Source organism: Loxodonta africana, chromosome 12, assembly GCF_030014295.1.
Source record: "Loxodonta africana isolate mLoxAfr1 chromosome 12, mLoxAfr1.hap2, whole genome shotgun sequence".
Taxonomy (NCBI): domain Eukaryota; kingdom Metazoa; phylum Chordata; class Mammalia; order Proboscidea; family Elephantidae; genus Loxodonta; species Loxodonta africana.
Window position 1 is genome coordinate 5,889,774 of NC_087353.1, and position 23,817 is coordinate 5,913,590.

Consider the following 23,817-nt stretch of genomic DNA (forward strand, 5'->3'; position numbering starts at 1 on the left):
AAAGCAGTATGAACAGTATAGAGGTTATGAGCTCAGTTGTGGAAGCCAGACTAAGCCACTCCTTCTACACACTTTCTATCTGCGAGATCCTGGGCAAGTTGCTTAATTTCTGCATGTGTCATTTTACTGTAGGGTTGGGCTAAGAACTGTGCCTGCCACCAAACGCTGACATCGAGGCCGCACGCGCGCACCAGTGTGGCTACACTGAGTTGTTAAACGTTAAAATACTCCCAAAGCACTTGATAAATAGCTGATTTTCTACAACTCCCTGGATCCAGCAATTCATGTTGTACTGAGCTGGTTACTTTATATTTTGAATATTGCCTCTGTTTATCTTCTAGGACTCTTGTCGGAATTCGCTGAGTTAATATATTCAGTGAACAAAGAACTTAGAACTATGCCTGCCACCTAATAAGCACTATTTTTTTTTCCAAGTGTTTGCTATTATAAGTCAGTCTTTTTGTTTTTACAGAAGACTGGCTACCAAACCTTTGTTTGCTTTATGCTCAAGGTAGATTGAAGTTCAATGTGGAAGCAATTAAGTCCTTAACTAAAGTACATAATTAACAAATAATTGAAAAGAATAGATAAGGTCCACAAAAGAGTTTCATCTCTTTATACTTCATCCTGAAATATTACTTGTAAATTTAAATCGTTACTTTGCATGTACTTGTTATAAATTAAAACCTGTGTGTACAGAAATCCGAAGGTTAATAAAGTAAAGCTGAAAAGCGGATTTAAAAGCCGTCGCTATCAATTTCAGATGCAGGCATTTTATTGAGCTTCGTAGCTGTTTTGGTAAAAACAAAGATATTAAATTATCAGGGGCGTTACGCGGAAGGTAAGTAGGAGATTTGCAGGGCACAAAAGACCGGCTTGAGATTTGGGGTGGAGGGTATGAGAGGAGAAGGCAGCAGGACTGGTCTGTGCAGCACCTCGGAAGGCAGCGAGGTCAGGGGAGGGGAGGGGAGGGGAGGGAGCTGCTGGAAATGAAACGGAAAGGTGGCACGGATTAGTGTAATGGATTTGAACTGTGTCCCCCTCCCAAAATATGTGTTGTAAATCCTAACCTCTATGCCTGTGGTTATAATTCCATTTGGGAATGGGTTGTCTTTGTCATGTGAATGGAACAGGATTAGTGTAAGGAGTGTCTTGAGTCCATTTTTTTAGCTATAAAAGAGATTAAATGAGCAAGGGAGGAAGCAGAGATGGGGAAGAGAGATGCCAAGCCACATGAAGATCGCCCAGGAGCAGAAGCTCAGAAGAGACAAGGACCGTCCTCCAGAGCCCACAGAGGGAAAAAGCTTTTCCCAAGAGCCGGCACCCTGAATTCAGATGTCTGGCCTCTTAAACTCTGAGAAAATAAATTTGTTAAAGCCATCCACTTGTGATATTTCTGTTATAGCAGCACTAGATAACTGTCATGGTTTGAGCTGTATCCCGCCAAAATATGTGTCGACTTGGCCAAGCCATGCTATCCAGTATTGTGTAATTGTCTTCCATCTTGTGGTATTGCATGTGTGGTAAACCCTAAACCTCAGGATTACAGTGGAGTGCATCAGTCACACCCTTACTAAAGGTTGTGGCTCAAGTCACCACCTCACTCAAGACATACCCTTGCTTGAGTCACACCTTTTATCTTATAAGAGATAAAAGGAAAGAGAAGCAAGCAGAGGGAAGAGGGACCTCACCACCACCAAGAACGAGCTAGGAAAGGAGCGCGTCCTTTGGACCCAGAGTCTCTGTGCTGAGAGCCGCCTAGACCAAGGGGAAGATGATGACAAGGACCTTCCTCAGAGCTGACAGAGAGAAAAAGCCTTCCGCTGGAGCTGGTGCCCTGAATTCTTTCACAGTTTAGCCTCCTAAACTGTGAAAGAAAAAATTTCTGCTTGTGAAAGCCATCCACTTGTGGTATTTCTGTTATAGCAGCACTAAGTAACTAAGACAATTAGGTTGAAATTGTATTCTAGGCTGATGCACTTGAACACAACCCTGTAGGGCGAGTACTGATGAATTTAAACATTAAATTGTAAATTCTACATATTAAAAAAAAATGTCTTGAGGGCCACAGAACTCCCAGCAAGGTGGGGAATTCATGGTAAGCCACCAGCACTGAATTGTTCACCACAAACAGTGCCTGGTGGAGAGTGTGCCGGCAAGTTTGCTCCATGCAAGAGCTCAGAGGAGCAAACAAGTGTTAAATTGTACGTGGAGAGGTCCCCTGGGATCATATTTATTCATTTAATGAACACTTATTGGATGTCCACTCTGTGCCTATGGTAAGCTACATAACTGGGTTAGAAATGTGAAATGATATGTTATCGTCTTCACTACTCTCACAGAGTTCATAGTCTAGGAGAAAGAAGGATAGTCAGCTTTTATTTATCTGTCTGTCTAATCTATCCAGCCTGTCTATACTATGGACTGTCAGAAGAACAAACCAATCGAACTTAGAAGAAGTACAGCCAGAATGCTCCTTGGAAGCAAGGATGGCAAGACTTCATCTCAGGTACTTTGGGCATGTTATCAGGAGGGACCAGTCACTGAAGCAGAACATCATGCTTGGTAAAGTAGAGGATCAGCAAAAAAGAGGAAGACCCTCAATGAGGTGGGTTGACACAGTGGCTGCAACAATGGGCTCAAGCATAACAGTGGTTGTGAGGATGGTGCAGGACTGGGCCGTGTTTCATTCTGTTGTACACAGGATCACTGTGAGTCAGAACCAACTTGACAACACCTAATGATAATAATCTAACTTATTTATTTTGGAAATAAGCTCAGTGTGGCTCTGTGGTTATACTGCTAATGAGTCTAAGGACTAGAAATAAAATTTGGCCTTCAAAGGCAGAATCCACAGGTCAGGCAGCAGACTGCAGACTTCTGCAGGTTTTCATGTCAAGATCCCTATATCAGGAGATGGGAAGAATGCAACGTGGAGAGAGACAGAGAGTGAGTTCTGTCAAAATACCCATTTATAGCCTGGAGGCAGACCACATCCTAAGGAACTCCTCCTCCCAACTGATTGATTGATTACATTAAATTATACAATGGAAAGTGGTTACATTACACTACTTCATATTATGGAACAGCAACTAGTCTAGTGTTTGGCTAAGCCACTGTGAGTCATACCCTAGCTGACACATGAAATTAACCATCACAAGGTCCCTAGCAGAAACCCAGTGGTCCCACTAAATCCACGTGCCAAGTCTCTTACTGCCTAATTCCACTGACTCATTACTAAATGATCCTAATAGCAAAGGTTTCTCATCCAAGAGAATTGTTTCACCATTGAATTTTTGTATTTGTATAAATTTGGCCAACTTTAGAAGCATCATTATTGTGTCTCAGTTTTATGATTACACCCTCAAGAACTTTGAACTATTGCTTGCTAGTCTTGGGGTACTTATTTTTTGTAATATTTCTTATTTATATACTATCAGGACCTAAATTAAAGCAGTAATAATACTTGTTATCCATATAGCACATTAGGGTTCTCAAAGTGCTTTGACATGAAGTCATTCATTACTAACAATAGTTCTGTTAGGGAGGCAAGGCAGAAAGGATCATAGACATTTACACATGATAAAACGGAATCAGTGATAATAAATGGCTCACTCCCCGAGTTACGGGCTGGTAACAGGTGGAGGAGCTAGAATGAGAACCCAGGTATTCTGTCCCTCTACAACCTTCCCTTACATCCTCCTCCCTCACGGATTCAATATACCTGTGTTTATTGTCCATTTATTGTATGTACTTTGGACATATTATCAGGAGGGACCAGTCCCTGGAGAAAGACATCATGCTTGGCAAAGTAGAGCGTCAGTGAAAAAGAGGAAGACCTTCAGCTAGATGGATTGACACAGTGGCTGCAACAATAGACTTAAACAGTAAGGATCGTGAGCATGGCACAGGATTGGCCTGCGTTTCCCCCTGTTGCACATAGGCTCTCTGAGTCGGAACTGATGCAATGGCACCCAACAACAACAACAACAACAACAACAACAACACTGTTCATATGGGAAAGAGAAGTTTGGCTAGTAATACCTCCAGCTTCAGGCAGAAAGCACTTGTAATCAAGTCATGGAAAGTAAGGCACATAAATTGTCTTAACAACATCGTATAGCTCTGGGGAACATAATTATTAAACTCTTTATATTGTGTTTCTGCCCTCCGCAGTTTCTTTGGTAGCCTTATGTTCTTGATATTTTTCATCATTTGGAGTGGACAACGAGGATGGGTGGAAACAAGAATGAGAACAAGGTGAACGATAGAGGCTCAGGAAGAATATTCCCACTTTCAGAATTTTTGCTTCAGGACTACACTATAAATGAGACTGTAGGTTAATGAGGTGCTTTGGATCACAAAGGAACCCTACTTATCCCACCTGTCTTAGTCATCTAGTGCTGCTGTAACAGAAATGCCATAAGTGTATGTCTTTAACAAAGAGAAATTTATTCTCTCACAGTCTAGGAGGCTAGAAGTTTGAATCCAGGGGAAGGCTTTCTCTGTCAGCTCTGGGGGAATGTCCTTGTCATCAATCTTCTCCAGTTGAGGAGCTTCTCAGCTCAGAGGCCATGGGTTCAGAGGATGTGCTATTCTCCTGGCTCTTGTTTCTTGATGGTATGAAGTCCCCATGTCTCTCTGCTCCCTTCTCTCTTTTATGTCTCAAAAGAGATTGATTTAAGACACAACCTAATCTTGTAGATTGAATCCTCCCTCAATAACATAACTTCCACTAATCCCACCTCATTAACATCATAGAGGTAGGATTTATAACACATAGGAAAATCACATCAGATGACAAAATGGTGGACAAGCACACAATACTGGGAATCATAGCCTAGCCAAATTTACACACTTTTTTTGGTGACACGATTCAATCCATGACACCACCGGTAGATAATAAGGTTACAGGGAAGTTTTAATTTAGGAGCGGTTAGGTTTTTAAGGCTAAACTTTGGTCAAACTTAAACTCTGGCAACTGAGTTTCTTGCGTTCTGTTTAGGCATGCCTCGGTTAGTCAGTGTTCAATAAAACCTCGGGCCTCTGGCTGCTATGACAAATCCCGTGAACCGACAGGTAAATTCACCCAGAAACTCTCCTTGGGACATCCGGGCATCACACACTGAAAGAGCAAACAATGAATACGCTATGACTTTACTCTGGGGAAAATCAAGATTTCTGATGATGACAGACAATGCCACAAATACTGTTAAAGTCACTGTTGCCAAATGAACTGAACAATGGCAGTCAGGCATGGCAGGTTTTTGTTGGTTTGTGTTTTGAAGAAAACAGTAGGCTGGGGAGAGTTTTTTGTAATATCTGATCAGAAACATAAGGTAAATGTTTTTATACATCAAAACAAATCACAACAACAATACAATAGGCAGCCTCAGCCTACACATCTGGACCATCAACTAACAGATAGTCCACAAAACATACCGTTCAGAAGGAGAAAGATATCTGTTATGGATGGAATTGTACCCCCTCAGAGTATCTGTCAACCTGGCTGGGCCGTGATTCCCGGTACTGTGTGATTGTCCACTGTTTTGTCCTCTGATGTGGTTTTCCTGTTTGTTGTAAACCCGACTTCTATGATGTTAATGAGGCAGGAGTAGGATTAGGTTTGGTCTTAAGCCAATCTCTTTTGAGATATAGAAGAGAAAAATGAGAAGAAGAGAGGAGACCTCATACCACCAAGAAACAAGGGCCAGGAGATGACAGTGTCCTTTGGACCGGGGTCCCTGTGCTGAGAAGCTCCTAGACCAGGGGAAGATTGATGACAAGGACCTCCCCCCAGGGCTGAGAGAGAGAGAGAAAGCCCTTCCCTGGAGCTGGCGCCCTGAATTCCGACTTCTAGCCTCCTAGACTGTGAGAGAATAAATTTGTTTGTTAAAACCATCCACTTGTGGTATTTCTGTTACAGCAGCACTAGATGACTAAGACAACATCAATATTAATAATTGAGGAGAATTTCATCAGCCATATTAATTTCTAATGAGCAGTATGTCTTTGTAGCTGCATCTGTACAGTACCAGTCTCATAATTTAGGATTAAAATCAACAAGTGAACGTTTCTGTGACTTCCTGCCCACCTTAGAGCATTTGTCTACATGGTAGAAAAATGTTTTTTAAACATGTAAAAGAAGAGCTGGTGAGTTTCATTTATTAACTCATTCAGTCATTCATCCAATGTTTGCTGAATACATACTATGTGCCAGGCTTAGTGCTAAGTGAAATTGTTTTGTTTTACTTGATAATTTTTTTTTCTTGAGACATTCAAAAAAGCAAACCAATCCTGTTGCCATCTAGTTGATTCTGGCTCATAACAACCCTATAGGACAGAGTAGAACTGCCCCATAGGATTTCTAAGCAGCAGCTGGTGGATTTGAACTGCTGACCTTTTGGTTAGCAGCCGAGCTCTTAACTACTGTGCCTTCGTTGATAACTTATGCATTTTGTGCTGGGCCCTATGTTGCATACTGAGGATAGTAAAAAAATGATTGCTTGGCATACCCTTTAGTCCATACATTTGATATTTCATCAACTCTGTATTGCTCACAGGCAATATCACGGTCTGTCCCTGCTCCCATTCTCCTGCACATTACCTTCTCTCAGGAGATATCCCTTGGTGCCATGCCAGTTTGACCACTCTTTTCCTCACCATTGACTCTCACCCCCTATGCCCTTGCTCGTGCTGTTGTCCTCCCCTGATATCCCACTCCACTCTGCCCATTTCCCACCTGGATAACTCCTGCACATCATTTCAGACCCAGCTTGAAGCGTTACCTTCTTTTAGCCTTTCATCACCTATCCTCCAGCCAGACTGCCTTAGTCATCTAGTGCTGCTATAACAGAAATACCTAACCAAGCTGAGACATTTTTGGGGACGCAATTCAATCCATGACACAGACACAATGTTCCTTCAATACGGTTCTCATACCCCTTTAATGCCATTGTAAGTGCCTTTACCAAATCTCTATGATTCTTCACTATCACTATTTCTTTGTTTTTCTTCCAGGGGTGACTTTGTACTGTGTCAGTTTAGCTAAACTGAAATGATGTTTCTCTGAATTTCCTTCACTGAATGGTTCCAAGTTCCTGTGGAAATAAGAGAAATTTATACAAAATTTGGAAGGTGGAAGTGAAAAAGCAACCATTTTCTAAAAACTGTATTATGTATTACAATATTTATTTAGAAACATTTAGCTTCAGTAATCCCCTTCTAACGATGAAGCCACCCTGATCCCTATGGATGCAATGAGATCCTTTGTAGAAAAGTTTTAAACATTGTATTTTTAGAGTACCTATTGGTTCATTTTACTTGGGTCCACAATCAATACCCATGGAAGCAGCAGTCAAGAATCAAATGACGTATTGCACTGGACAAGTCTGCTGCAAAAGACCTCTTTAAAGTGTTGAAAAGCAAAAATGTCACTTTGAGGACTAAGGTGAGCCTGATCTAAGCCATGGTATTTTTAATCGCATCATATGCATGCAAAAGCTGGACAATGAATAAGGAAGACCGAAAAAGAATTGATGCCTTTGAATTACAGTGTTGGCAAAGAATATTGAATATACCATGTTCTGTGGTTAAGTGCCACGGCTGTGAACCAAAGGGTCGGCATTTCGAATCTGCCAGGCGCTCCTTGGAAACTCTGTGGGGCAGTTCTACTCCGTCCTATAGGGTCAATATGAGCCAGAATCGACTCAAGGGCACTGGGTGGTTTTGCCAGGAAAACAAACACGTCTGTGTCGGAATGAGTCAGAATGCTCATTAGAAGCAAGGATGATGAGACTATGTTTCACATGCTTTGGACACATTATCAGGAAGTACCAGTCCCTAGAGAAGGACATTGTGCTTGGTAGAGAGTCATGAAAAAGAGGAAGATCCTCAGTGAGATGGATTGACACAGTGGCTGCAACAATGGGCTCAAACATAACAAGGATTATGAAGACGGCACAAGACCAGGCAATGTTTTGTCCTGTTGTACATAGGGTCACCATGAGTTGGAATCTTACGTATAATAGAATGGAAAGTTGCTGGTCTTGCACCATCTTCGTGATCCTTGGTATGTTTGAGTCTGTCGTCGTAGTTGTCAGTCCATCCATTAAGGCTTTCCCTCATTTTCACTGACCCTCTACTTTACTGAACATGATATCCTTTTTTTTAGCAATGTCCATTTCACCCATTTCATTTATCTTTATCTGTAATGACAAAGATTATATTTTATCTATTGGAGTACTGTCTCCTTTCTGTCCTGCCCCTCCCATGTCCCAAGAATGTTAAACTCCTTAAGGGTAGAACTTCATCTTTCTTATCCACATTGTTGATTCTGAAAGAAAAAAAAGAGAATTTTCCCTCCAAACTGTGAAAAAATTATAAGGCAGGTTTTCTGCCTTCAAGGAGTTTACATTTTTCACACTGAAGAATGAAGAAATGTGATTAATTTGCATGAAATAAGTAGGGTACAGTTACATGTTAAAGCATGAGATGCCAAAAAAAAAAAAAAAAAAAAAAAGGTAAGCTACGTCTGGAGAAACGAAGACTGAGTGTGGGCCGGTGTTCATAGAAAGCACTGGACAAGCTGGCTTGAGTGAGGCTGGGAGGATATGGAGAGGTGAAGGGCAGAGGGAGTTTGAAATGAGAAGACCTTGGGTTAGAGGCTGTGTGGGACACTCAGAAACATGTCTGACTGTAGTAGTTTAGCGAGCAGTGGTAAATAATATTGATGGTTAAACTGGATGGGAAACTCAGGCAAAGAAATTCCAGTTTGTCCTCAGTGGTTACTTCAATTTTAAGGAAAAACTTGTCTTTTTAAAGGAATTTGTCAATATTTTGCCTAATCATGTTAAAAACTTTCATACTGGCAGGAGTAAAAATGTACACAAAGTTTCTCTGTCTACGGTTTACAGTGTCTCCGTTGTATTTTCATACTGGGATAAGAGAGAGCATTAGAAAGCTGGCATTGTCTTTGTTACAGCTTTCGTGATGCCCAAAAAAGTCACAAAATATTGCTGTTATTTGCATATTCATTCTTAAAAGTATATTTAGAAGATAATATAGATGGTAGACAATGATCGAGGCTACCAGTTCTGGCAGGAACTTCTCCTTTCTTAACATGAGAAAATAAAGACAGGGAAATTCCGTTCTTCCAATGGTCCACGGGTCTGAACAACATTCTGATTCATCGACAATATGAAGATGACGCCTATTCATGCCTTTTCTCTAACACTTTTTGCTCTCCCTTTTGGGAGTTAATACAGCTGGAGATGGAGAAAATCTTAATTCGGTCCAGTGTCTCGGCATCTTCTTAGGCCTTTTAGTTAAACTGACATCATAGCTGTCCTTCACATTTCTTCAGGCACAGAAGGGGACTCCAGCAGATGCCAGCGTCTTTCTTTCCACAGAAGTCCTGAACAATTAGTAAGTTAAGGGCCCACAAATGTGTGAGGAGTAGGAGGCCAAGGGACAGTCATCAGGGTAAGTAAATCAGAGAGTGTCTGTGAAGTTAGCTGGGCCAGTGGGGATTGTTACTGCATATTTAGAGTAGCTACAGGATTGAACCTTCAGACAGAGCCAGAAAAACTCTCTCTAAAGTAGTGAATCCATTTCAGGAGGGCTCCACCTGTGAGTTGAAGTACAGAAGCAGAATAGAGCCTGACAAAAACACCCAGATTCCACCACTGACATGTAGAGAGGAAGAAGAACAAGGAAAAGGCAGCATCACCCAGTAGTTACATAAACCCATTGCTGTAAAGTTGATTCTGACTCATAGCGACCCTATAAGAGTAAAACTGCCCCATAGGGTCTCCAGGGAGCACTTGGTGGATTCAAACTGCTGACTTTTTGGTTAGCCGCCAAGCACTTAACCACTGTGCCACCAGGGCCCTTATATATAGGTATATGTTATTGTTGTTCGTTGCTGCCCAGTTGGCTTCAACTTCCTGTGACCTTATGTATAACAGAATGAGAAGTTGCCCCTTTTTGTGCCATCTTCACGATCGTTGGTATACTTGTGTCCGTTGTTCCCACTATTGTGTCAGTGCATCTCATTGAGGATTTATAGGTATGCATATAAATGTTATGAAGCATATATAATATGTCTTGTAACCATTATTTGCTGCAGTGTTTCTGCATCTGCTGGACGTAACATTTCATGCACATCACTGAGTGTGTTACTTATAGTGGAGTTTTTCTGGTTTGTTTTGCTCCCTGCGTTGTCTGTCTTTCCACAGGTTTCCTTATTGTATTTGTTTGTGTTGGTCTCTAACATGTTGGAATTTCTTTTAAGTGTATGTCTTTGGATCTTTGTTCTAATTTAAAAGTAAGTTTCTAAAAATCTATTCGGAAGCTCCAACTGTAGCTTGGCTTGTTGATTGATAGGGTTTACTACGGGGAGAGGCATGGAAAAGCCTTTATTTTTGAGAGATCCTCAAATGTCAGTTTCTGGAAATGCCTCCTGTATCTCCTCCCTGCCCCGCCCCCTTCCCGCCCCGCTATTCAGCTTTTATAAAAAAAATTCTCCAATCTCCCATCTTCTGAGAAGAGAGGTGGCATGGGAGTGGGAAAGAAGGGATCTGAGATTCCACTCTTCTGTGGCCACACATTTATTCACTATGCCACTGGCAGACCTGAGGCTCATTCCTACCTTCTGTGCTCCATCCGTCTCCAGGGTAATAAATGTCTGTTGACAGTGGAGTGATGAGTTGGAGGTGCTGCCTGGCTGCAGGGCCTGGGGGTCAGGAAACACGCATCCAACTCCTCCGTGTAAAGCCTCTCAAACTTCTGTTTTCAGCTTCATGCCTTATTCTACAGCACGTGGTACCTCAAAATCCTAGGCCATTTCAAGTTCATCTGGGTGACTAATGGTTCATTTTCTTGTTGGAAACCCCCTCTTTCTCCTTCCCCACTAACTGCTTTCCAATTTGCTTTCTGGTCCTCCACATTGAATAAAATCTCTCTTCTGCTATTGTTTCTTCTCTCATTATCTTAATGGGTTTCTACCTTTCCCATTCTTTCCTGTATTTTTACCAGGGCTCCCGCAGAGTGAGGATATAAAAGTTCATGGGCAATCTCTCATGTTTAATGGGAAGTCTGTATTATTTTTATATTCACCCAAACTATTTAAAAACATTTTTAAGAAACTCATACTTGCTGTATTCCTAAAACTTATTCATTTCTCCTAATTCATCTTTGGAACCTAAATAGAAATCTAATCTCCATTCAGCTCCTCAATTTCTTTAACCAGTTCTCTTATGACATGGTTTTCTGCTCCATAACACCCCCCCCCTTTTTTTTTAACACCCCCTTTAGGTAGAGTTGAGTTTACTAACGTCCTTGAAGTATCGTGTTCAGAGCTGGGTCCACTCAAGATCTGGACACAGATTTAAGAGAAGTAGGATCTTGATGTGTTCATCCAGGTGGCTGCCTGACCTTGTTCCTGTTGCGGGATAACATTGTGGGCTGTCGACGTCCTCCCTGACCGCCAGCATCTCATCACTGTGTGCCTTCTTGACTTTTATCCTTCCACCACCGAGTCACTGACATTCTTTACTTCCGGGGACATTTTCTGAAGGAAGACACAAAAGGACTCAGAACGGAAGTCAATTTTTTGGCTTTGAATTTCCAAAAAGATTCTTGAGTCTCATAGCAGAAAAAAAAATCTCGAATACCCAAGTTTTCAAGAACCAGCCATTTTGAAACTTAAATGACTAAGCTCCTTGGAAACCTGTCAAAGAATCATTCTATAAACAGTAGATAAGATGAGCAAATGAAGGGGTTTTAGAAAGTCCACCTATGCACGCTGGATAAAGGTTATCTGGCCTGGAGTAAGTGGAATAAATTTAGAAGTGGTCTGAAAGCCCTGAGCTCTGCCTCTCTCCCTTCTGGCCAGCCCTCCTTGCCCTCAAGTGCAAGACTTAGAGAGAATTAAGGATGGGCTCTTCATCTCCTAGAGCCTCTGTGCTTTGATTCTCAGATGGAGCCAGGGTGTGACAAGCCTTGTAAAGCAGGCTCACCATCACCCACCTAGCATGGCCACAGCACAGGAGAAAGAGTGGGACTTTGGGGGCAGCGTATAATTCTCACAGTGGAGGTAGCTGCATCTTGTGTTGAGACAGATAGCCTGGGGGCAGTGTCATACAGAAACTCTGCTGCCTCAGGGGAAGCAGCCAAATGTGTTCCCTGTGTTGTCAAGGGAGGCACACAGGAGCTAACGCTTTACTGAGGGAACACAGTCGGTGAGGGCACACGGACTTCTGGGACTGGAGGGCAGAGAAGGCAATGAAAGCCTAATACTGTGTACCTCAGAGCACTTTAAATTTGTATGATACTCTATGTATATATACATACATGAATATTTTATACATATCTAAAATATACACACACACACATATATATATACAGTAAAACCGTAGATTTATTTAGGCCTTGCAATTTTGATTCCATTTTGGCAAATCCCCTCTGTAGTTTTCAAGGGCAATCCCAGCCCAATCCCTGCACTTACTGTGGGAGATTACAAACATCTGGGCATAGTGGACGTGCTTGTTCAATGTCTCTTGCGGAAGGAATAACTCACTTAACTGATTAAAAAAAAAATTCCAAGGAGACATTCCTTATTTGACTTTACACCTGAAATGTTTGAGGTGACTAAATTCCTTTTGCTTCAGATATATTATTGATTTTTAAGAATTAAATTCAGATGTAGAAAAATGAATTCATATTTTAGCACATCTGTCTTGTGATCTTGAAATTCACCCCCTTTTTCTGTTATACATTCACCCACAGTCTTAGAGTAAGGATGTCCAGCCACCAAGTAGTTCACCAAATCACACTGTCGTTCAGCTTGAGAGCATATAGATATCAAAAATAATACATTCAAAGCACACAACTTAAGCCTAGAGCTAATGAGAATACCAGCTAACACTTTTGAAGCCCTTAGGAAGTACCACGGAGCCCTGGTGTTGCACCGGTTAGGTGCTTGGCTGCTAAGGAGCTGCTCCTTGGGATAAAGATGTAGCAGTGTGCTTCCATGAAGATCACAGCCTTGGAAACCGTATAGGGCAGTTCTACTCTCTGCTATAGGGTTGCTATGAGTCAGAATTGACTCGATGGCAATGGGTATGAAGTTGGCAGGCACATTAACCTAACAGCAGTAATAAAAGTTATGGTGATTTCAAAGATGAGAAAACTAAGTGGAAAAGGGCAAAATAATATGACCAATGTCATGCTGCTACTGAATGGCAGAACTAGGATTGGATTTCAAGTCATAATGACTCCCAAGTCTAATTTTACCTACTTCTCTACCACTCCAAAGAAGCCATTATATCATATTTAAGTTCTGGTCCCTTTCTTTTCACTAAAATTCCTTTTAGCACAACACTAGGTTGCATCTTTACTCTTTTTTCAAAGGATCTGAAAAACTCATGACTATTCTATTGGAGAAATTACCTTGTTAGCATGCTTTGACTTTTAAAAATGTGCCTCTTCACATTATAGTTATATCTTATTTCACATAATTAATGGTCTCTGATGTTTTTTAAATAGATTGAGTTTTCAAACACTGCAAAGGGATTCTGTGCACCAGTAAACCTGAACCCAAGTAAAGGGGCTTTTTTGGCTCAAAGGTTTATGTTAATTCTAGACGACACTTCTCCCGGATTATGCTTCAGGATGGCTTCCCGTGTAATCTGCATTCAAACCGTGGCATCTTTAGCAACTTTGAACGGCTCCCAGTCTGCCTGCTTATCTGCAGTGTCCCATCAAGTCAAGAAAATAAATCAGATTGTTTAACTTTTCATAACAAAATGCCAGTTTATTTATTTCTTCAATTAATTGGGCCCACAGATTCATATTTATACAAAGGGTTAAAACTTATTATTTTTCTACTCAAGTTCTCCCAGAGTTAGCTACTGGGACCGTTTACCTGGCTCCCATGTCTCTTTGATACCTCACCATTCTATGAATGCTGCCTTCTTTTCTGGTACAGTAAGATGTCCTAGGTTAGTCTTACATTTTCTCTGCCACAGCACCGAGGTCAGCCACTTCTCCAAGGATCTGGTTCCTTTTGGTCGAGACAGGTGTTTAGAAACCAAGATCTGGGTGGCAGGTAAGGTCACTGCTACTGAAGGGCCATTCCTTTGAAAACCTCTCAACAGACAAAGCCAGGATGTATGTGTGTGTGTGTGTGTGTGTAAATAAATAGACATTTATGCATACACAGATACACGAATGCAGACACAACTAAACTGTTTCTATCCAGCTATCCATCCACCTACCTCCTAGCTAGAAACTTAGCACTCCCTACCTCTGAGAGACAGAGAGACAGACAGGGAGGGAAGGAGGGAGAAGGGAAGTACAAAAGAGGAAAAGCCAGTTACTTAGAAAGCCCCACTTCAGACAGGCTGTCCTCCTAGCATCCACTGGGCCCAGCTCTGACAAAAGGGAAAGGGAAGGCCAGGGAGGGCAGTTGGCTAGGTCTGCTCTGGCTATTGAGGCCCTGCCACACCCTCCAGCACTGTGTCAGCCCAAAGCTGGGCCCCAACAGGCTGGGCTTTCCCCTTCTGGGTGTGCTAACCAAAAGTCTGGCGGCAATAAATGGGTTAGGGAAGAGGAGGAAGGAGAAAAGAAAAGTACATGTTAATTTTTGAAGAGTATTTTTTTCTTTTCTCATAGATTTTAGGTTGGTATTCTCCCCTCCTCCCCCCACACCCCTTCTGTAAATGTATCTTCTGGCTTTTCCGGTATTTCTGTTGAGAAATAAGCTCTCATTGTTATTGGTTGCTCCCTTGAAGAGAATATAGTTTTTTAATTCTGGCTGTGTTTAACATTTTTCTCTTTAACTTTTGTTTTCAGCAGTTTTTACTAAAATTGCCTAGGTGTGATTTTTCTATTTACTCATTTTAGTGATCACAACAGTTCCTGAACCTACAGCTGGATGTTTTTCATCATTTTTGGAAAATTCTTGGCTGCTATCTCTTCCAATTATTCTTTTGCCCCATTTTCTCTCTTTCTCCTGAGATTCTGATTACATTATATTTTAGACTTATTCACCTGTCTTTTAAGTTCACACAACTCTTATGCTCTTTACTGTTTTACCTTCTTTTTCTCTCTATGCTTCAGTCTGTATCAGTTCTTCTGATCTACCCTCCAGTTTCCGCATTCTTTCTCCTATGTATAGATTTCTTTAGTGTTTATATTTTTAGCTATTACATTTTCCATTCCATATGGTTTCCTAATCCATAGGGTTTTCATTGGCTAATTTTTGGAAGCAGATTGCTAGGCTTTTCTTCCTAGTCTGTCTTAGAGTCTAGAAGCTCCTTTGAAGCCTGTGTACCATGGGTAACCCTAGTGCTATTTGAAATACTGGTGGCATAGCTTCCAGCATCATAGCAACACGCAAATAACCACAGTATGACAAACTGATAGACAAGTGGTAGAATGCTGTTGTTTTCCATCTGCTACTAAATCAGATATTGAGTATGTTTTGTTTTTAGAATGAATCATGGATTAGAAATTACTTTGTGCTGATTAGCAAAACCTTGCTAGAGAAACTTGATTTCAAAGTTTAATATTCTTCAATCATGGTAGCAAATAAATCAATAAAAAAAATAAGCCCTGTTATCAGAGTCCTGAGTAAGTGGAAGCAGTCAGGAACAGACTTGCTTTTGATGTAAAGAAAGTTTTGGTGAGAGTAAGGGATGAGAGAGGGTGTGGAATCTGTGGAGGGGTAAAGCTGCCAGAGGAGAGGCCAGCTATGGGAGAAAGCTGAGCCCTTATCAGCAGGACGGGCTCATTTTGCTTTTTCGTGTGTTTTACAGCCCAGCAAAATTCTGTGTGATTTCTTTTATAAGAACAAACCTAATAAATTAAAAGTGGAGTGGTCTTTTGATCATCTCCTGGCTTGAGATCCGTCATGGGCTGGGGTGAAAGGAAAATAATCAAACCCAAAACCGTCACTGTTGAGTCAATTCTGACTCATAACAACCCTATAAAACAGAGTAGAACTGCCCCATAAGGTTTCCAAGGAGCAGCTGGTGGATTCAAACTGCAGACCATTTGGTTAGCAGCCATAGCTCTTAACCACTGTGCCACCAGAGTTCCTGAATAGGAAATAGGTGTCATTTAAAAGTTTTCATTGTGTATAGCTCCTAAATAAATTGCATCACTCTTTCGCCCCCTCTCTTCCCTCCTCCTTTTTTCCTACTCTAGTAAAAGGATTAAAATGGTGGAAACATCCAGGTAGATTCAAAATAATTAAAATAGGAATTAAAGCAAAAGTTAAAACAAGAATTAAACCTGTAAATTATACAAGTTGGCCCAGAAGCTCTTGTGGAAAACTCCCCAAGTAGGTGTGAACAACACCTGTGTCTGACTTACATGGCTGCTAACCAAAGGGTCTTCAGTTCAAATCTGCCAGGTGCTCCTTGGAAACTCTGTGGGGCAGTTCTACTCTATAGCGACTACCCTATAGGGTAGCTATGAGTCGGAATCGACTCGACGGCACTGGGTTTGGGTTTTTGGATCTACACTGCCCAGCACACAGCCTTCTTCCTCTCTCTCGATGCTCTGTCATTTCCTGCTATTGGGGTGTAACGATAGAAGAGGAACATTTATGGGAGGACCCATGTGTGTGGGATCACTGTCCAGTGCTAACTGATAGATATTTCACACTCAACAAATGCCTGGGAAGATACAAAAATTGTTGGTTGATTTTCACTAAGAATTAAAAGATTTCCGTCACTTCCTATGCTATGTAACATACTAATTTTTTTTATTAATCCAACATGGTGGTCACTTTTTGAGTCATATCCAATTAGTTCAGCATTAGTGCAGACTTGCTAGTTAAAGAATATAATATTTTGTATTTAGCAGGGCAGCTATAATTTCTGTGACAGCTTGCATTAAACTGCTCATATTTTGAGAACAATGTTGTTTTACTAATCCCTATTTGCTCAACATCCTTGAACAGAAATCAATACGTAAAGATAACATTGCTTTTAAGTGATTAATTTAACTTAAACATTGGTGTTTAATTATAGTATTTATAGTTGTCAATTGCAATTAGCCGCGAGTCCTGTAGACTATCTGCTGTGCCAGTATGTTAACACACTGCCCTCTTGTGGAACGCCTTTTCTGCTGCAAAGCTTTTGAATTGGACCTGATCTGGTGAATCTAACATCATTTGCCTAAACACCAAAATATTCTTAGGCAACTATAACAAAATACATCTTACTTTAGAAACAAAGTTGTATCTGAGGTCTGTTAGCCGTTTGTAAGTCCTTATTCATGCCTGAGTCAGTGAAACAGATTGGCTGGGTGTCAATTACTTGATTCCAATGAAGAACCCCTGTGCAATTTCTTCATGGTTATTATTATGGCCAAAGTAGGCTGGTTCTTTAGGATTGAATATGTGCAGAGAATTGTTAAACTCAAAAGCCAATTTCCTAACTCACCTCTGGAAACTTCAATTAGTCACGTTTCCAAGAGAGATGAGGCAACAGTGCTTCACAGGGAAATTACTAATTCCGGATTAGGGATGCAAATACCTCTAGAATTTTAGTGTTGTTTGGAGTATTTGATGAAACTACCTTCTTAGTCAAATACAGTTAAACAAGCTCATATTAGAGCTAAACATTTAAAATACTTTATAATTTTTTTCAAAATTTCAGGCCAAATATCTGCAGTGAGCCAAGTAATACCTTTGAATGGCCAGTCTTGGAGAATTTAAAGAGCTTCATAGGTGTTCAAAGATCTTTTTTAGGAATTAGATTCTAGATTTTAATAAATGAAATTACCTGCAATAGCAAGTGCTGTGGAGAAGGAGTACTCTGCTCTTGTCCTGGTCTGGGGGAGGGTAGTCCAGTTCTGGACAAGCTGACTCATCATAAATTCAGAGGCCCTGCCTTCTAGCCTTGTGGTTCAAGTTAGAGTGTCACCAGCAGATCAAAGCTGCTGCCAATATTAGCGGCATTTGAAGGAGAGAAGGATGACTTGGAAATCATGGGGTAGGGTCGGGACTGAGACCAAAAAGAGGCCATGTTGAGATGGTGATAAAGAAAAAAAATGGCAGTTCAAGAAAAAAGACCTGAAAATCTGCTCCCATAAAGATTATCACTTAGGAAACCCTGTGGGTCAATTCTGCTCTATCCTATACAGTCGCTATGAGTTGGAATCAACTTGACAGCACACAATAACAATATACCTCGTTAGGTGTGCCAAGAACACAAGACCCTGACTTCTGTTCACCTGGGCCACTTCTCAGGGCTGTGCTTACTGTTTCCTGTAAAACAGTAGAACAGAGAAAAATGTAGAACAAAATTCAAACTCACAAAAAAAGACTAGACTTACTGGTCTGACAGAGACTGAAAGAGCTCCTGGGACTATGGCCCCTGGACATCCTGCTAACTCAGAATGGAAGCCACTTCCAAAGTCCACCTTTCAGCCAAAAATTAAACAGGCCTGTAAAACAAACAATAATACATGTGAGGAGTGTTCTTCTTAGTTCAATCAAGTGTACAAGTCCAAATGGGCAACATCTGCCCAAAAGCAAAGACAAGAAGGCAGAAAAGGACAGGAAAACTGGATGAATGGACACAGGGAACCTGGGGTAGAAAGCGGGAGAGTGCTGACACATTGCTGAGATTGTAACAAATGTCACAAAACAATTTGTGTATAAATTTTTGAATGAGAAACTAATTTGCTCTGTAAACTTTCACTGAAAGCACAATAAAATTAAAACAGTAGGTCCTCCAGGCTTAGTGGTCCTCAGCATAATGCATATCTGCCATGTTCCAAGAATTTGTCTAGGCTACATGACACTGCCCCTTGGGACATACTTGCTAGGGGAACCAACACAAATATTCTGATGCTCTTGGTTTTTGCTGTGGTGCATCGAGTGATAAAGTCCTTTGTCTCTGATCAGGAGTCTCGTGTCTTTGACCAGCATCCATGGTATAGTAACAACCCAGTGGGACCTGGACCCAAGGTCAGCCACATCTCCAAGAGACTGAAGACAGACTCTGGAACCAGCAGTCATGGCATATAGTTTATTAGGGGAGCTTATTTACAGGACAGTTAGCCCAGGGGGGCAGCTGGACCAGTTTAGCGCTCTGCAACCACCTAGTAGGGGACACAAGCTTATATACTGTTCCAGCTAGGACTGAGGCTCATTTGTTTTTCTCCTGAGTCCTTGGACAGACAGTGTTCCCAGGGACTTCATGCCCAGGCCCAGATGTTTTTCTTCTTGTTGCTAAGGTGTTCCTTGGCCTTGGCCACTGGCCCAGTCACGCCATTCTTGGCCTCGTACTTTAGCCCGAGTCCATCCCAAATCTGTCCCCAGCATGCTTCGGGGAAGAGCAAAACTGACTCCGTGAGGAGGGGATGCCTATAGCTGAATAGCATTACCCTACAAGGCTAACTTACTTGTAATTAAATAAAATATTGGACCATTCACAGACCTGATGCTGTCTTAAAGTACACCTTCTACCTGGAAGTTGAACATAAGTGCAGGATCCATTATATTTTCCTAACTACAGAATCTCCAGCACAGTTTCCAGTGCATAAATTGTTGCGCAATAAATATTTCATGAACCCACGAATGATTAATGGGTACACAGAAGAGTTGAATTTACCAATTTATCCCATCAGTCATCTATAAATATATGTAAAAATACTACAAGTGTATAGCCAGCATCATGCACTTCGTTGGGAGTCAGAGATTGAAAGATATAGTTCCTGCCCTCAAAAAGCTCACTATCTGGCCACAAACCTATTAGTAATAAATACATTCCACTTAATGTGACATAATAAATGTATGGTTGAGCATCATTTTGGGAGAAGAAAGTGATCAGTTTACCTTGAGGAGCACGAAGGAGACACTCAGAGGTGGTAGCTGAGTAGCTTAAAGGCTGGGATAGGTTCTGTAAGTACATGGGGGTGAGGGCCGGGTGCAAAGCGTCTCAGTCAGAGTGAATGGCGAGTTCTGAGGCAGAGCTATGAGACCGAACGGTGCACGAACCTGGGAACTGCTAGTAATTTGTTACGGCTGGGAACTAGGGGCAGAGCAGGCTGCAGTATGAGACGAGGCAGGAGAGGGAGGCAGAGCTCAGATTATGAAGAACTTTGTGCCATCTACAGGAGTTTGAACTTTACTGTGAATGTTATAAGGAACCATTGCAATGCTTTAATCAAAAGCAGCCACTGGAGGAATTTAAATTTTAGACGCAGCATTTTGGCAGTGATATAGATAAGCCTTATGGAAAATTGATGTTGTGTGAGCTCAGGAAGAGAGGATCCTGTAGGGCGATACAATTGACTGTGACAAGGAGGGTAAACGGGAGTTAGAGAAGAATGGCTACTTGCCTGGCTTGTAATCAGCCCCAGTGCCTCACAGTGCTCACACCAGGGGCAGAGTCTCAGTTTCCAGAAAGACCTGTTGCTTACGGTAGGGTTCTGTGTTGTGGGGAAAAGGGGGAAGTGTTTGGTAGGAGCAGGGGTGGATTAACCACTAAGCAAGGTACGCACAGGCTTACAGTAAGCAGGCACACCTGGGTGTAATTGTGTTTACTCAATAACCTGTAGTGCGCAATTTCACACGGGTTTCACTACATCTTTGATGAGGTGAAAAATAGGTGAAATTTTGCACTACAGATAAGTAAGTAAGCACAAGGCAGGCCGCATGTCTTGCTTATTGGGTAATCCATCCCTGGGGAGGGGGATGGAGGGTGTAGAGAGAGATTCAGGGGCAGTAGTAGACCTGAAGGGGGACCCTCAGCGAGAGGAGGCTCATTAAACAGCAATATTCTATTATAGGGTTTTTCAAAATAGTGAGGCATTCTGTCCTGGAGGCCGGGAAACCCTGAGGGAAATGGTGATGAAGAGCAAGGCTGAGCCATGGAAGACCTACTGTTGAGTCGAAACTTGGGGATACGTGCAAAGCTACACGTTTGAAACATGGTCTATATCTTCACGAATCGGGGCTATGCAAACTGTGTTGATGGCATAAAATTTAATTTCTCACATTCTAAATTGTGAGAGACCATAGCAGTGTAATGAGGTTATTTGGAAATGGATTATCACCTGCTCTGGACCTTAATTGTCCAGAGAAAATCCATTTCGTCAATTTTAAACAATAATAAATTTGTTATGAATCACACCCAAGAATTCAAGGTTGACGTTATTTGGCTAGAGGCTGGAGCTTGAAGTAGTGCATTCTAAAATCTTTGCTTCTTTCCTGGAACAACATCTGTGTGTTACTACCTACCTTAAGTGATGCTAACTTAAGAGCTCACAATATACAAATAAACAAAAATAAGAACCAGAAAATTGTTCAACGTTCTAATTTTCAAAAGGGAGCTCATTTAAAGTTTCAAATAACTGAAGACGTCCAGATGGCTGCATCTGACATTTTCTAGTCAGTGCCTCTTGCATTCTGCTTTAAAAGGTTCAACTCAATCAGATGTTATGATTTAAAATGAATATCACCTAGCTTCCCTTGCATTTTTACTGACCTCTGGAAAATAGTGTTAAACCACTTGTAGATAAAAAGTGTAAAGTTTTAAATGAAGTGCCATGCAATTAAAACTTTTACTAAAGGATTATGGGATTTTAAAAGAAAAATACATGAAGCCTTCCTTTTGCTAGATATGTGTGTTATAGAAATAGGGTAAGTGAAAGACTAAAATATTAGCAATGTATTCTTGATTTCTTTAGAAATTGTATCTCAACTGAAAACTTTTATAAATGATGATTGCAATAGAGTTAAATAAAGGACTCATAACCATTTATGGGTTCAGTTTTCTGAATAGACCTAATACACTGGTATTCACGTACTTCAACAAGAATTCTCAACCAATTGTATATGCCGCACTGGAGGAAAATTAGAAAATGTCCTTACCTTTAGTAACAACATCATGGACCAGCAGCAAGGCTGGTTCCTATGAGGTGGAGGTCACTTCTTCCCACTTCTCCCTTATTTCACTCTCTACTTCCCTGCTAGGTGACATAAGTTGCCGCAATGGCCACACAACTCACAAGAGCTCACAGACTAACTCACAGTTAATTAGGGTAAAAAGACAAGTAACAGGATACAATTTGGGATGCAACTCAGGGTCAATGTCAAGAAAAGAGCTCAGGGAAAGCCATATGAGTTAGGTCTAGGAAAATCCCAGAAGAACAGCACGTGTCTCTCCCTTCATCAAGCAGGGCAGCTTCAGACAAGAGCCCTGCTGGACTCTGGGAAAACCCACCAACAACCCTCATCTACATCAGGACAGCTCTACCCTCAGGTTCCCCGGTTTTTATAGACCAGCCCACATGCTCCTTGTCAATTACAAGGCAGGCTCCCTAAACAATCTGGGTAAAGGTCAGCCACTGGGTGGGGCCCCAGCCAATACCTTAGGTAGGTCATAAACCGACAAATCCATGCAAACCACTTAGGCTGAGAGCAAAGCAACCAATCCTTTGTCAAACGGCCACCTGTCCAATCATTTCGGGAGGATTGCAAACCCCAGGCCCAGAAAGGCCACATAAAAGAACCCTGTTTCCCACACCTGTCCTGATATTCCCTAGGGATGTTGTTCTTCACCTCCCCACCTCCATCACATACACCCATTGCCGTGGAGTTGATTCCAGCTCATAGAAACCCTGGTGGCCTAGTGGTTAAGTGCTGTGGCTGCTAATCAGAAGATCAGCAGTTCACATCCACCAGGCGCACTTTGGAAACTCTATGGGGGCAGTTCTACTCTGTCCTGTAGAGTCTCTATGAGCTGCCTCCATAATCTAACCTCAGAGCTGCTCGTTGCCAAGCAGGTAAAGAGAAAAAAAGTGTGGAAAAATGCACGAAGCACATCTATGATGAACATTTGCAGAGGCACTATTGGGTATAAGGTGGCCTTCCTCAAGAATTCTGTCCTCGCTTAACTTTTTTTTTTTTTTAACTGGGGGACTAGGTGGGGTGGGGGTGGGGCTCAAAACAGGAAGGCCCAACAATGAAGAAACAAAGTCAGAATTAAGGTAGTGAGTCTAGTTGACAGCAGGAAAGTGAGGGAGCCACAGGCATGGTGGAACAAGAACTGAGGAAGGGAACAACTGGTCAGCTAGAGCAGTGACCATCTAGAGTCCGCTCCTGAGGTGCTGACTGACATCACTGCTGGGCAACTGGAGGGTCTGTCGTAATTGGAGTGACGCTTTTCTGCCACAGGAGGCCTGGATGTTACACTACTAAGCTGACATTCAGCCTTGTTGTGAATTGAATTGTGTTCCCCAAATATGTGTTTTGGAATCCTAACTTGTACACCTGCAAAGCCCTGGTGTCACAGTCGTTAAGACCTCAGCTGCTAACCAAAAGTTTGGCAGTTCGAATCCACCAGCTGCTCCTCGGAAACCCAATGGGGCAGTTCTCCTCTGTCCCATAGGGTCGCTATGAGTTGGAATCCACTCCATGGCAATGGTGTTTTTTTTTTTTTTTAAATACCTGTGGATGCAGTTGTATTTGGAAATAGGGTTTTCTTTGTTGTGTTAATGAGGCAATATCAGTGTAGGGTGTGTCTTAAAACGAATCACTTCTGAATCATTAAAAGAGCAGAAGCGAGAGCACAAATGGGGGGAGGGAGATAAATGCCACGTGAGGGCCACGAAGGAACGGAGAAACGCAGGGGCTTTGGAAGCTGCCTTCACAGATAGCCGGTGCCCTGAATTTGGCCTGTAGCCTCCTAAACTGTGAGAAAACATATTTCTGTTAAGGTCACCACTCTTGGTATTCGTGTTACAGCAGCACCAGAAGTGAAGACAAGTCTGTATTGTTAACATGACTGT

The 23,817-nt window shown here is 41.8% G+C and overlaps 1 long non-coding RNA gene across 2 annotated transcripts; it reads right to left on the bottom strand.

Moving 5' to 3' along the window:
* Positions 1–2,063: 2,063 nt before the first annotated feature.
* Positions 2,064–17,021, bottom strand: LOC135232920 (uncharacterized). 2 transcript variants are annotated; one of them, XR_010323536.1, is made up of 4 exons: positions 16,381–16,586; positions 11,337–11,572; positions 10,652–10,837; positions 2,064–7,100 (listed from the first exon to the last, which is right to left on the bottom strand). It is a non-coding gene; the product is annotated as an uncharacterized LOC135232920 (long non-coding RNA). The 2 variants fall into 2 exon arrangements; XR_010323535.1 differs by having other exon boundaries at positions 10,652–11,572; positions 16,381–17,021.
* Between the last annotated feature and the right edge of the window lie 6,796 nt (positions 17,022–23,817).